This window comes from Bos mutus, chromosome 6, assembly GCF_027580195.1.
Source record: "Bos mutus isolate GX-2022 chromosome 6, NWIPB_WYAK_1.1, whole genome shotgun sequence".
Taxonomy (NCBI): domain Eukaryota; kingdom Metazoa; phylum Chordata; class Mammalia; order Artiodactyla; family Bovidae; genus Bos; species Bos mutus.
This window is the reverse complement of record NC_091622.1, coordinates 55,623,847-55,636,626: the sequence shown is the minus strand read 5'-3', so window position 1 is coordinate 55,636,626 and position 12,780 is coordinate 55,623,847.

The following is a 12,780-nucleotide window of genomic DNA, read 5'->3' as shown; positions in this document are numbered from 1 at the left end:
GCAGTGGAAACAGTGTCAGACTTTATTTTTTGGGGCTCCAAAATCACTGCAGATGGTGATTGCAGCCATGAAATTAAAAGACGCTTACTCCTTGGAAGGAAAGTTATGACCAACCTAGATAGCATATTGAAAAGCAGAGACATTACTTTGCCAACAAAGGTTTGTCTAGTCAAGGGTATGGTTTTTCCAGTGGTCATGTATGGATGTGAGAGTTGGACTGTGAAGAAAGCTGAGCACCGAAGAATTGATGCTTTTGAACTGTGGTGTTAGAGATGACTCTTGTGAGTCCCTTGGACTGCAAGGAGATCCAACCAGTCCATTCTGAAGGAGATTGGTTTCTGGGTGTTCTTTGGAAGGAATGATGCTAAAGCTGAAACTCCAGTACTTTGGTCACCTCATGCAAAGAGTTGACTCATTGGAAAAGACTCTGATGCTGGGAGGGATTGGGGGCAGGAGAAGAAGGGGACGACAGAGAATGAGATGGCTGGATGGCATCACCGACTGGATGAACGTGAGTTTGAGTGAACTCCGGGAGTTGGTGATGGACAGGGAGGCCTGGCATGCTGCTATTCATGGGGTCGCAAACAGTCAGACATGACTGAGCGACTGAACTGAACTGAACTTACAAACATGTTCATTCATTTAAAAAATATTTTTCTAAGCATCTATTGTGTGTTAGGCACTGGGAGACCCAAGTCCCATCCCTCATGTATCTGATATTCAATTGTGTGACTTATATATCCTGTTTGTTTAGATTACTAGAAGAGGCTAGCTAGCCAACTGTTTAAGATAGACATAAATAAACAACTTCTAATACTATATTATCTTTGTGCTACAGGTAAAGGACCATTTCCCAGCCTGTTGCAGCATGCAAAGACTCTCTGATATTTCACAATAACGTTAATACCTAATTCTTCAGATCTAATTGCTTTGTTTATCTTGACCGCTAGAATAATGTAATTGCTAACAGTTATGCTTGGAAGAAAACAAATTCCTCTAGTTCCAAATTGTAATGAAGAGTATTCTCTATTGTTTATAGTATCTGTTTTATACAATGTATAAAAAAAAGTATGTTTTGAACTGGTTATAGTTTCAGCAAAACTATAGTGACTAAGACAGTGCAGATATTTTTAGCATCATTTTTCCCCCATAATGAATTAGCTCTTTTGACTGGTGAAGAATCTGTTTTCATGATGTCAGGTCACTGGACGGAATTTTGACTTCTTGGAACTTCAAAAGGCTCATTATGTGATATATAACATGCAAATCCAATTTGAGAGAAAATGCTTGATGAGGCTCCATTTCCTGAGCATATTTTTGTAAATAGATGTGTGTTTGGAATATACAGAGTATTTAAAATTTTATGGCCTATCTAGTTCCCTCCCCACCAAAATGCAGATATTTTAGGATACTTAAACTCATGAATATATAATCATTATAAATAAAACCAGAAAAAATAGAAAAGACTCAGGGCAAAAAAGAAAATAAGTTACTACAAAAGAGATAAGATCATTCCTAAGCAGAAAAAGATAAGATCATTCCTAAGCATTTAACTTAACATAACATTGAGCTTCTTCGCCATCAAGGCCATGGCGGGATGAATTCTAGTGGTTTTATTTTTAGATGAAAGAAGGTATATAAAACACTTCTAGTACTGAATCCTAGCTGATTTTGACATATTGATATTTATGTAAAAAGGGTAAAACAATGATCAATTCTTCAAAAGAGGCTTTGAAAAAGTATCAAAATTTCTTCATGGTTCTTATAACAGTGAAAATATTTGTACATCAAATTATATTATGGGACAAGAATTGACCTTAGGACAATAGAGTAGTTGCTTAGATATGCATATGCATATTACCAATAACCTCTACTGAAACAGAAGTAGAGGTTAAAGCAGTTGAAGAAATGAGTATTAGCTTGTCTCTGTTAAATTAAGCAAGAAGGACAATAATTTGAAGGGGCTCTCAAAATATTGAATTAAAATGAAACAAAAAGTTTTATCCTGAAACTCTGTAAAGAAAGAAGTCTAGAATTAATACTCAGGCAGCTTTCTTTGGTGGTGTAATAAAATTATGAAGGTTAGCTTGTCTAAATTAATCTATTTACTAATTTTTTTCCTTTCTTCACTTTTTGGTGCTAGATCTTATCTTCCTAAGGTACTAATGTTTTTCTTTTGCGCTCATGTTAGCTTATGTCCTTTAAGAAGCAAACACCAGTACCAGATTAAACATGCTAGAAATGCAGGGAACTTCCAATGGGAAAAAGGGGGAAGGAGCTGGAAGAAACTTGGTCTGACCTTAGGTGAAGAAGAGAGACAGGGAAGGAAGAAAAGAAAGAAGGAAGGGAGGGAAGGAGGAAGAGATGGAGGAAGGAAAGAAAAGTACTGCTTCTAGATAGGCTTTGCAGTTCTAAAGAAAGTTCATCAGGGTCATCTGGTAGGTTTTGAGCATAGTCTCTACTGTGAGAGGAATTTCTTGTCTCCCAGGAGCAGACCTGCCTTAGTACTTCTGCCACACCCAATCATTGGCTGGAGGCCAGTGGGAAGGTGTGACCCTAAGAGAATTGAAGTGATAGGTTTCAAATCTTAGCAGGTGGGTCCATTAGTTAGTTATACTCTCAGCCATCAGAGATCCAAGGGACACCTTCTCAGGGTGTCCAAAACAATGTGCATATAATGGCCTCAATTTACCTTGAGCAGAGTTAATCATTCTACTTTCTATTTTTATCTGCTTAATCTAAATAACGACAATCACTTTTTGAATATTCACCAGGTGGCAGGCACTATTAAAATCTTTACATGCGTTCTGTCATTTCATTGTCACAAACACCCTGTTATTATTCCCATTTTACAGAAGATTACTTAATGAGTTTCTTGCATGAACTGGCTGCAATGGACTATTACATCATCCTTATTAAATTGAGGACTGTTTCCCAGAGTCCCCTCACCTGTCTGGTCCCCCTACCAAAAGAAGAACTTGCAAGACATTGGCAAATTGAAGTGATGCCACAGACTTTACTCTGAAAGTTGTTTTGCAGCCAGACGAGATAACAGATAGATGAAGTTGTGGTTCAGTGGGGTTGCTGCATTGTCTTAGTTCCCCTCTGCTCTAACAGCTTACTGGTCCTGAATATCAAAGTTGGGGACAGGGGAGCCTGGTGGGCTGCCGTCTATGGGGTCGCACAGAGTCGGACACGACTGAAGTGACTTAGCAGCAGCAGCATGTATACCCAGAAACTCTCAGCTGCAGACCCACAGAAAGAACATTCCATAAAGCTCCCCAATGGGATCTCCTTTTATGGGTCTATTTTAGTAATGGGATGTACTTGGCTTCTTAGATTGATAGCATGCTAACTTCTCTTATCTTCTAAAGTTTCCCTTCCAGACTTTCACTTCCCCAGCTCCTCCCACAATTGTAAAGTATAGTTCTTATAGTTAATTCCTTTTCCCAGAACACTTAGTGAGTCTCCTGCCCTGCCTGAACCTGGCCTGATAGAGTAACAGCAAAATAAATGAATGGTCAAGTGAGGCCTAGTCTAGGGATTGAGAGGTACACCGTGAGGCTTCAGAGTCTAGTATCCTGTATTTTAGATTACAGGAAGCATGATCCATTTGTTTTAAATATCAAATACGCAAAAAGAAAATTTAACTAGAAGCTATTGAGATTAAAGTAATTCCCTTACAGTTTAAAGCTTCTCACTTGTACTTTTCCAAGTGTTTTAACAGTATCTGTCATGTGGTGAATATCCAAAAAGTGAAGATGATGATATTTTAGGTAGATAAACATCCCACTGTTACACAGTGTGTTATATGTGCAGCAAAAATGTTGTCCAAAAATTTAAATAAATATGAACACCTATAATCATATCTGGTTAGGATCCTAGATTTTTGTGACCTAAAAAGCAAAGGACATCACCTTAATTGAGAAAATTTAAGAGCAGGCATTATCTATCAGTCAAGCCCCTAACATTAATTCATTTCTAATGTGTCTAGTTGTTGTTTAGTTGCTAAGTCATGTCCAACTCTTTGCAACCTCAAGGACTGTAGCCCACCAGGCTTCTCTGTCTCTGGGATTTCCCAGGCAAGAATATTGGAATCTTCCTCCAGGGGATCTTCCTGACCCAAGCATTAAAGCTGGGTCTCCTGCATTGGTAGGTGGATTCTTTAGCACTGAGCCACCTGGGAAGCCCTAGTGTGTTTAAAGTTGCCTGTGAAGTGTATCTTCAAGATACTGAATGGTGCTAAATTAATATTACTACATCAATATATAAAAGTGAATGTTGAAAAATATCTTTCAAAAATGATGGCTTTGCCATAATTTACATGAAACTTTTTCCAGAGAGTATTTTTACAAGACATTTTATCTTTTTATGCTTTCAACTTTAACCTTGAACAGTGAAAGTGAAAGTCAGTCTGTCGGACTCTTTGCGACCCCATGGACTATATAGTCCATAGAGTTCTCCAGGCCAGAATCCTGGAGTGGGTAGTTGTTCCCTTCTCCTAGGGATCTTCCCAACCCAGGGATTGAACCCAGGTTTCCCTCATTGCAGGCGGATTCTTTACCAGCTGAACCACCAGGGAAGCCCAATTTTGAACAATAGACAATCAAATAAGGAAAAAAATGTCACCATTTGTGTCATCACACCAACCTGGGAAAAGGACATAGGTCCATAATTATAGTTGTACTCTGTTCTTTTCTGTGCTTGCTCTATTTACCTATTGTGTTTTTACCCCAATTTTATCCCTCCATATGTATGGTAGTTTTGCCAGCTTGATGTCCTATTTGGTTCTGCCAATAAGGGTCCCTAGAGAGGATGGGAGGATGGGGCAGGAAAGGCAGAGAAGACCTCCCTACTCTTTCTTGCTTTTTCTCTAAGCACTATGTGGCAGCAGTAATCTACCCCCAGACTGTTTATTCCCACTCCTTTTGGCACTTCCAGAATAAGTCCTATCACATGCCAAAGTGAAACCACATCAGCCAAAGGGGACTCCTTATCAGAGGCTGAGCCTCCATTCCCTGAGGCCTCACCTCTAAGCTGCTACTCTGGTAACTTCTGTGTTTCCATTTTGTTTCCAGAGCCTTTGGGGGAAGTAGTTGCTTGTCTTCATTAGCTCTTTAATTTACCCTAGTGTTCCCTTCTTGCTCTGAAGGCCTCCAAAGCCTACATCATCATTCCTTGCATTAACTCTTCCTTGAAACTCTTGATGTGAATTGTTTTACTCATTGGACTCTGTAACAATCACTATTATATGGCTTCCAGCAAATAAAGGGGGCTTATATTTTCTTCCTTGCCTTTTTTTTCCCCTCAGGTATTTATGAGAGTTTCTAAGGTAAGTTGTAAATGTCATCAAGAAACATCCCCTCAGTTATTGCAGATTATATACAGTTTTTTCCTTCTTCCCAGTTCTTTATGAAATCTGCTGCTAATGCCTCTATAGCTACAATACTTAGGTCCTGCTGACAGACACTGAAGGTGAGGTCCTCCCTGAAGATCCAAATGTGACTAACATTCTACTCATTCTGCCACTCACTCTACTGTGCCCACCCCTAGTTCTAAAAATACCCAGCGTAATATAGCTTCCATTCTCCTAGGCTGCTTTCTTTGATGTTACTTTTGTGCTGGGCTCTTAGTATCTCTTAAACATGTGGGGAACAGCTTTCACTTTTATAGTCTATTTGATGGCACGTCCTTCCCTATGGCAGAAGTTTGAGTTATGGGGCTGAGCTGCAGGGCAGTCTGTGTCACTGACAGAGGGAACAGCTTAGAATTACCCACGTTCCCACAGAGGCAAAGAGTCCCACCCCCACGCCTGCCCTATTTTAACCAGAGTGTGATCCGTTTTATGTTTTATTTTCATTTCCTCTGAAGATTTCATTTGCACAAAGGAGTCCTCTGTTACAGAAAGATTTTCGAAACCGCTAGCATAGAACCTCCAGATGTGCCCAAACATATCTAAATTCAATGGTGAAAAATACCTAAGTTTTAATCTAAGACCACTACTACAAATGTAGAAAACACTTGTATGGCCTGTGATTCTTAGGATTCAACATAAAAATTTCTTTCAAGTTTTAGAACTTTGAAAAAGAATAAATTTATTCCTTATTTGTTGAAAAATATGTGTACATGATCTTCAAGGAAACTCAAGGCCTACATTCCTGGTAATTGTATTTGTGGGTTCAAAGAACTTACTAGAAAAAGTGTAGTAGTTACATGTTGTGCTTTGGAGGATCCAGAGTATGAGAACTGCCATCAGTGAAAAAGATCATAAATCGGAACCCCTGGATTTCACTAAACAAAAGAAAATGAAGAAATGTGCTGAGCTTCAAAGATCTCTAAGAAAACATGTACTTTTCACTAATATGCATTTGTTACAAAGTAAATGAAAATTGCATATGAAAGGGATTTGAAAGCCATAAAATACTACCAAAAGAAAGCTGTGGATATTTGGAATGCTCTTCTCAATAAAAGTGAATACCTGGGAAGACATATGAAAAGGTTATTGAATAAGAAAGAAAAGAAAAGGAATTGAAAAAAAAACACAAAAATTTAAAAGAAATCACAACTATATCAGTGGAAGCCATATGAAAACAAGATTTTTTCAAAATTGGCTTATTTCTAGCAAGGTGGTAAGTTCCTATATGGTAGTGTTTATTTGTTAAAACAAGCAAAATGTGGGAAAGTTTTAGTCTTCAAACACTGAGCCATTTACTTGTGATATATATATATATATATATATATATATATATATATATAATACATATCAATATATATGTATTTTTTTTTTTGGCAAATAAGGCCAAGAAAGAAATTGAAGAATTTCTTTGGACTTTATATTGCTAGTTAAACTCGTTAAATTAGTATATGTCATAAGGGCATGCCAGTGAGATTTTTCGGAGCTTGCATGAGCATTTGCTACTATCCACAAATTTCCTAAATTAAATTTTTCTATAATATAGTACTGAACACCAACAACACAGCATAGAACTTAGAGATCTTTATTATGCTTTGGTTGTGAGTTGGGTTGGATTCTGCTATTGATTTTTAAGTAAAAATCTTAACTTTACCCATAAAGACATCTTGTTTCATTTTCATTAAAAGGTAGGCTGAACTTTTTTTCAAGTTCTGGAGGCTCTATAATTTTCTTTGAAGTTTTCTAAACTTCCTTCCATTTTGAAGTCTATGGACCTGGAACATATGTCTAGAATGTGTGCATGCTGGTAGTATTTTAAAGATTATTTCCTTAAACCATGTCCACCAAAAAATTCTTGATAATTTTGCTGCAGAAAGCAATAGTCAGTAATCTTCTTTGAGCATTATCTATCAGATACAATTTCTCTAATTACACTGCATCAGCTTTTCTAAAAGTTCTGAAAACGTTTCCATAAACTAAAGGTGTTACACAAAAAGATGTTTTTCTGATCAAATAAACTTAGGAAATGCTAAGTTGAACAAAGTTAAACAGGTTTCTTTCCTTCAGGAGTCCCATGAATACTTTAATAAGATAACATCTGTCATAAATCTCTAGGAGAGAATACTGATTGATGATGTGTTTTCCAAAGTTGCTTCGTCAAGTAGCTTACAACATTATTTAGACCTTTTATGAAACTCTAGTTTGGAAATGTTAATTCTATGATTTGCTTGAGTGGGGCCTTGAACCACTGAATGGGCCTAATAGCAAGAAATTTCATTTTTTTTCAGGGCTTATCTACTTGCTCTGAATTCATCATATTAATAATGTGGCTGGTGAATGACTTGCCTGGTAATTTTACTGACCAAACATATTTTTTCCCCTCACAAGTTATCATGAGTAGTAAGATTCTCTTTAATGTTCAAAGTTGGCACAAGGAACTTTGAAAACTGGAATTCAAAATGCATGTATCCTGGAAATCATAACTAAATTACAAATGTCATAAACTGTGCAGAAGAAATTTGAATCAAGACATCATTGCCTCTATTATTGATATAATATTTAAGAAGGTGTGTGAGGGAGTGGGTGGACTACTTTGAAGGCTTGGGTTGTTATTGTTTTGTATTGTTTAATGGGATGATTACAGTCTTGTATAGGCTTGTACCCAAGTCACACCTCACTCAGTGAAAGATTTCCATCAATAACACAGAGATGAAAGCTGCCGTTAAAGTCTGTTATCCAAGCAAACCTTTGGCTAAGGATGCAAGAATCCATTTTAATAGCCTAGCTCCAGTCACTATATAAGCTAATAATACTCCAGGCCCAAGAGGAGATGCCTTATGTAGTATTTACAGTGAGCTAGGCCTATACATCTGACAGTGGTACTAAGCTTGCGTTCCAGCTCTACCTTTTATAAAGTGTGTGACTTTGAGTAAGTTACTTAAATTCTTAAACCTCTAAGTATCTCATCTATAAAATGAAGCTAATACTGAAATCCAATTCATAGGGTAGTGAGGATTAAGGGAGAGGGCTTATATGTTGAGATTGCATGTGGGTTGATAAATATGACCCCAATAATAAAACATATTGTTGTTGTTCAGTCATTAAGTTGTATCTAACTCTTTGTGACCCCATGGACTGTAGCATGCCAGGCTTCCCTATCCTTCACTGTCTTCTGGAGTTTGCTCAAATTCATGTCCATTGTACATATAGGTAATATTTAATACATATGTCTACCCACACATGCTCACATGCATGCATTCCTGCAAAAATGCAAGACCCCAGCCTTGTTGATGTAGTAGCATGTTCCTTTTGTCATTTGTGTCTACTACGTGATATACTTGGCCACAGGCTCTCGTACACTATTCTCATCATGTTAGTTGTGGTACGTAACGTAGAGTTAGCTTTGAAGAAGGCAGCACAACAGTTCACATGTTTGCAGTGAGTGCCAGCTGTGTCTGAACCTTGCTAAAGGCTGTGGAGTGTCTGAGAGAAGTTTGAGGTAGGGACTGAGTCTTTTGAAAGAGAGAAACTCAATTAACCCAAAAGGGGCTGAGGAGGGGATGTCAAAAGCTGCTGGCTGAGAGGACGTTATCACCAACATCTCAGGAGCAGCAAGTAGAATCCAGATTCCAGCAGTGGTTGAGGGTGAGGAGTGAAGTGGGTACAGAGTTGGGGAGAACTAGGAGAGAGCAAGCCAGAAAATTACAGCTGCACCTACCATTTAAGACACCACCCTTCCTCTCAATCTCCTTTTCCCATTGATGTGAACCTTGACGGGTCTGATGGAACAGCTGGTGAAGTGAGGGGGAAAATCCTACCCTTCTGATCCGAGCAACCACCCCAAGGAAGGCTTCCAGACCTGAAGCCAAATGGTGGGAAAGGGAGTGGTGACTGAGGACAATACGTTTTATAATAAATGAACAATACAGGAATTAATTTGTTATGCTAGATCAGGCTGCACTTTTTTGTTACATTCACTAGATTGTTCTTGTTGTTGACACAGTCGAGAAAAATCTAAGGACCAGCCATATATTTCATTCAGGGGCAGGAGCAAAGTAAGTCCAAAAGCACACTTGGAAAGGGGCAATGGAAGAAAAACTAAAGTTCTTTATATATGTGTTCCTATTGAATTCAACTGGCTCAACAAAACATTTACCTATCTGATGATTGTATAAATGTTATGCTTTTTATTTAAAAGTGTTCTCTGCACTTATGAAGCTAATCTAATGAATTAACTTGGTGGCTTTTTTTTAATATTACTTTAGTAAAAAAAATTGTCCCCACCTTTGGGTACAAAGGCAAATACTGCTTCCAGTGCTGTTTTATTTTCTTGTTTTTCTGAAGATGAATGAAAATCCAAAAAACCTTCCTTTTTTAGTGTCCTAGTAACTGTAATGAAAAAGCCAAGCATTCATGGCTGAATGAATGCATAAGCAGTAGTTCCTTTATAAGTGAAAGAAAGCAAAGTTCAGTCAAGCATGACAGCAGGGTCTCCTTAATATGCTTGCAAAACGTACTGGGAAGACACAATGTATTCTGATTGCTAAACCAGGCTGAACTTGCAGTAGTGTGGGTATGAGTGTTTCCACAGGAAAAAATATAAAACCATTACACAGGATGCTACAGAAGCCATGTGGAGTGAAGGAAATGCAGACTTGAGAGTTGGGTCTTTGAAGGTCTGTGCACCTGCTGTGGAGCATAACTGAGATGGTATGTCATTTTTCACACATAGAAAATGATCAAATGGCAGATAGAGATCTTTTCTAAAAATGTGTTTTTTAAAAAAACTGAGAACACTACCTTTTCAGACAGAGAAACAGGATATTTGGATCTTATTTCCTAGAGTAAGAACAGCAGACATGGATGGCACGGAAGTTACAGTCACAAGTATACACACAGCACATGAGGTCAGTGGTGAATGAACTTTTAAATCATATATTCATGTCTGGCACTGTTAGAGACAGAGAGAGTAACTTGGTTAGCACCTTCATTCTAAAATATACCAACACATTTTTATGAAGGACTGAGACATTTTTTAACCTCTGCTCTCCTTCTATCAATATATTTTTAATTACTTGGTTTAGGAAAAAATATTAAATTTGTTTATATGATACAAAAAAGCCACCTTATAGTTAAAACTTAAAATTTTCCTAACATTAGGATTCTACTATACTGGAGTGGGTTGCCATTTCCTTCTCCAATGCATGAAAGTGAAAAGTGAAAGTGAAGTCGCTCAGTTGTGTCCAACTCTTAGCGACCCCATGGACTGCAGCCCACCAGACTCCTCCATCCATGGGATTTTCCAGGCAAGAGTACTGGAGTGGGGTGCCATTGCCTTCTCCACTACTATAGAAAATAGAAGGATAAATTGAGTTGATTGTCCATTTTATTTCCCTAAAAGCAAAGGTATCAAATGACAAGTATCAAGTAATGTTTGTAAGTCCCTAAGAAAGCTGTGAGTTAGTCGTTTCTATTTGTAAGTCACAGTCTATAGGTGGACATATAGTGTGGGTCCATCTCTACTCTGAAATCTCTATAGATTAGACTGTGCACTCTTTTTGGATAGGTGGAATGTAAGAGTGACTAAAAGGATGGTCCCTGTTAGAACATCGTTTTACTGAAAATACTTTTTGTCACTTTAGTTTTTCTTACAAAGTATTGTTTTCACCTCTTCAGGATAGTTGGCTCTTGATGTCATCCCTCTAGCATGCTTCTGAACAGGAAGTTACCTGAATGTGGGGAAACTGCAATAGAAGAAAAAAAGATAGTCTCTAGAATATTCTATCAAATAATAACATTTGCAGTTTAACTTCTCTGCATCTCAATTTATATATCTGATGTAAGAACATAGCAGTCATACATTCCATCAAGGGTTATTTTGAAGATTATATAAGGTAAGGAAATGATTACGTTGTCCCCGCTTCAATCTTTTTGATGACTTCTGATCACCCTTCTGATAAAAATCCCCAAACCTGACATGACTTATATCATATCAGATCAGTCGCTCAGTCGTGTCTGACCCTTTGCAACCCCATGAATCGCAGCACGCCAGGCCTCCCTGTCCATCACCAACTCCCGGAGTTCACTCAGACTCACGTCCATCGAGTCAGTGATGCCATCCAGCCATCTCATCCTCTGTAGTCCCCTTCTCCTTCTGCCCCCAATCCCTCCCAGCATCAGAGTCTTTTCCAATGAGTCAACTCTTTGCATGAGGTGGCCAAAGTACTGGAGTTTCAGCTTTAGCATCATTCCTTCCAAAGAAATCCCAGGGCTGATCTCCTTCAGAATGGACTGGTTGGATCTCCTTGCAGTCCAAGGGACTCTCAAGAGTCTTCTCCAACACCACAGTTCAAAAGCATCAATTCTTTGGCACTCAGCCTTCTTCACAGTCCAACTCTCACATCCATACATGACCACTGGAAAAACCATAGCCTTGATTAGACGAACCTTTGTTGGCAAAGTAATGTCTCTGCTTTTGAATATGCTATCTAGGTTGGCCATAACTTTCATTCCAAGGAGTAAGCGTCTTTTAATTTCATGGCTGCAGTCACCATCTATAGAGATTTTGGAGCCCAGAAAAATAAAGTCTGACACTATTTCCACTGTTTCCCCATCTATTTCCCATGTGATGGGACCGGATGCCATGATCTTTGTTTTCTGAATGTTGAGCTTTAAGCCAACTTTTTCACTCTCCACTTTCACTTTCATCTAAAGGCTTTTGAATTCCTCTTCACTTTCTGCCATAAGGGTGGTGTCATCTGCATATCTGAGGTTATTGATATTTCTCCCGGCAATCTTGATTCCAGCTTGTGTTTCTTCCAGTCCAGTGTTTCTCATGATGTACTCTGCATATAAGTTAAATAAACAGGGTGACAATATAAAGCCTTGACGAACTCCTTTTCCTATTTGGAACCAGTCTGTTGTTCCATGTCCAGTTCTAATTGTTGCTTCCTGATCTGCATACAAATTTCTCAAGAGGTAGATCAGGTGGTCTAGTATTCCCATCTCTTTCAGAATTTTCCACAGTTTATTGTGATCCACGCAGTCAAAAGCTTCAGCATAGTCAATAAAGCAGAAATAGATGTGTGTGGGAGAACAGAGGTGTGCTCTAGACCAAGAAGAACATTTGAAAACCTCAGAGGCAGCAAAAGTCAGGAACTTTTGAGGAAATGAAAGAGGGTCTTTCTCTAGATGGTGAAAAAAGGACAAGATGAAGTTGAAGGAATGAGCAGCTATATACTTATATAGTTATACATAATATACCTGCTTGTTCCTTCATCTTGTCATTTTTTCACCATCTAGAGAATGATCCTCTTTCATTTCCTCAAAAGTTCCTGACTTTTGCTGCCTCTGAGGTTTTCAAATGT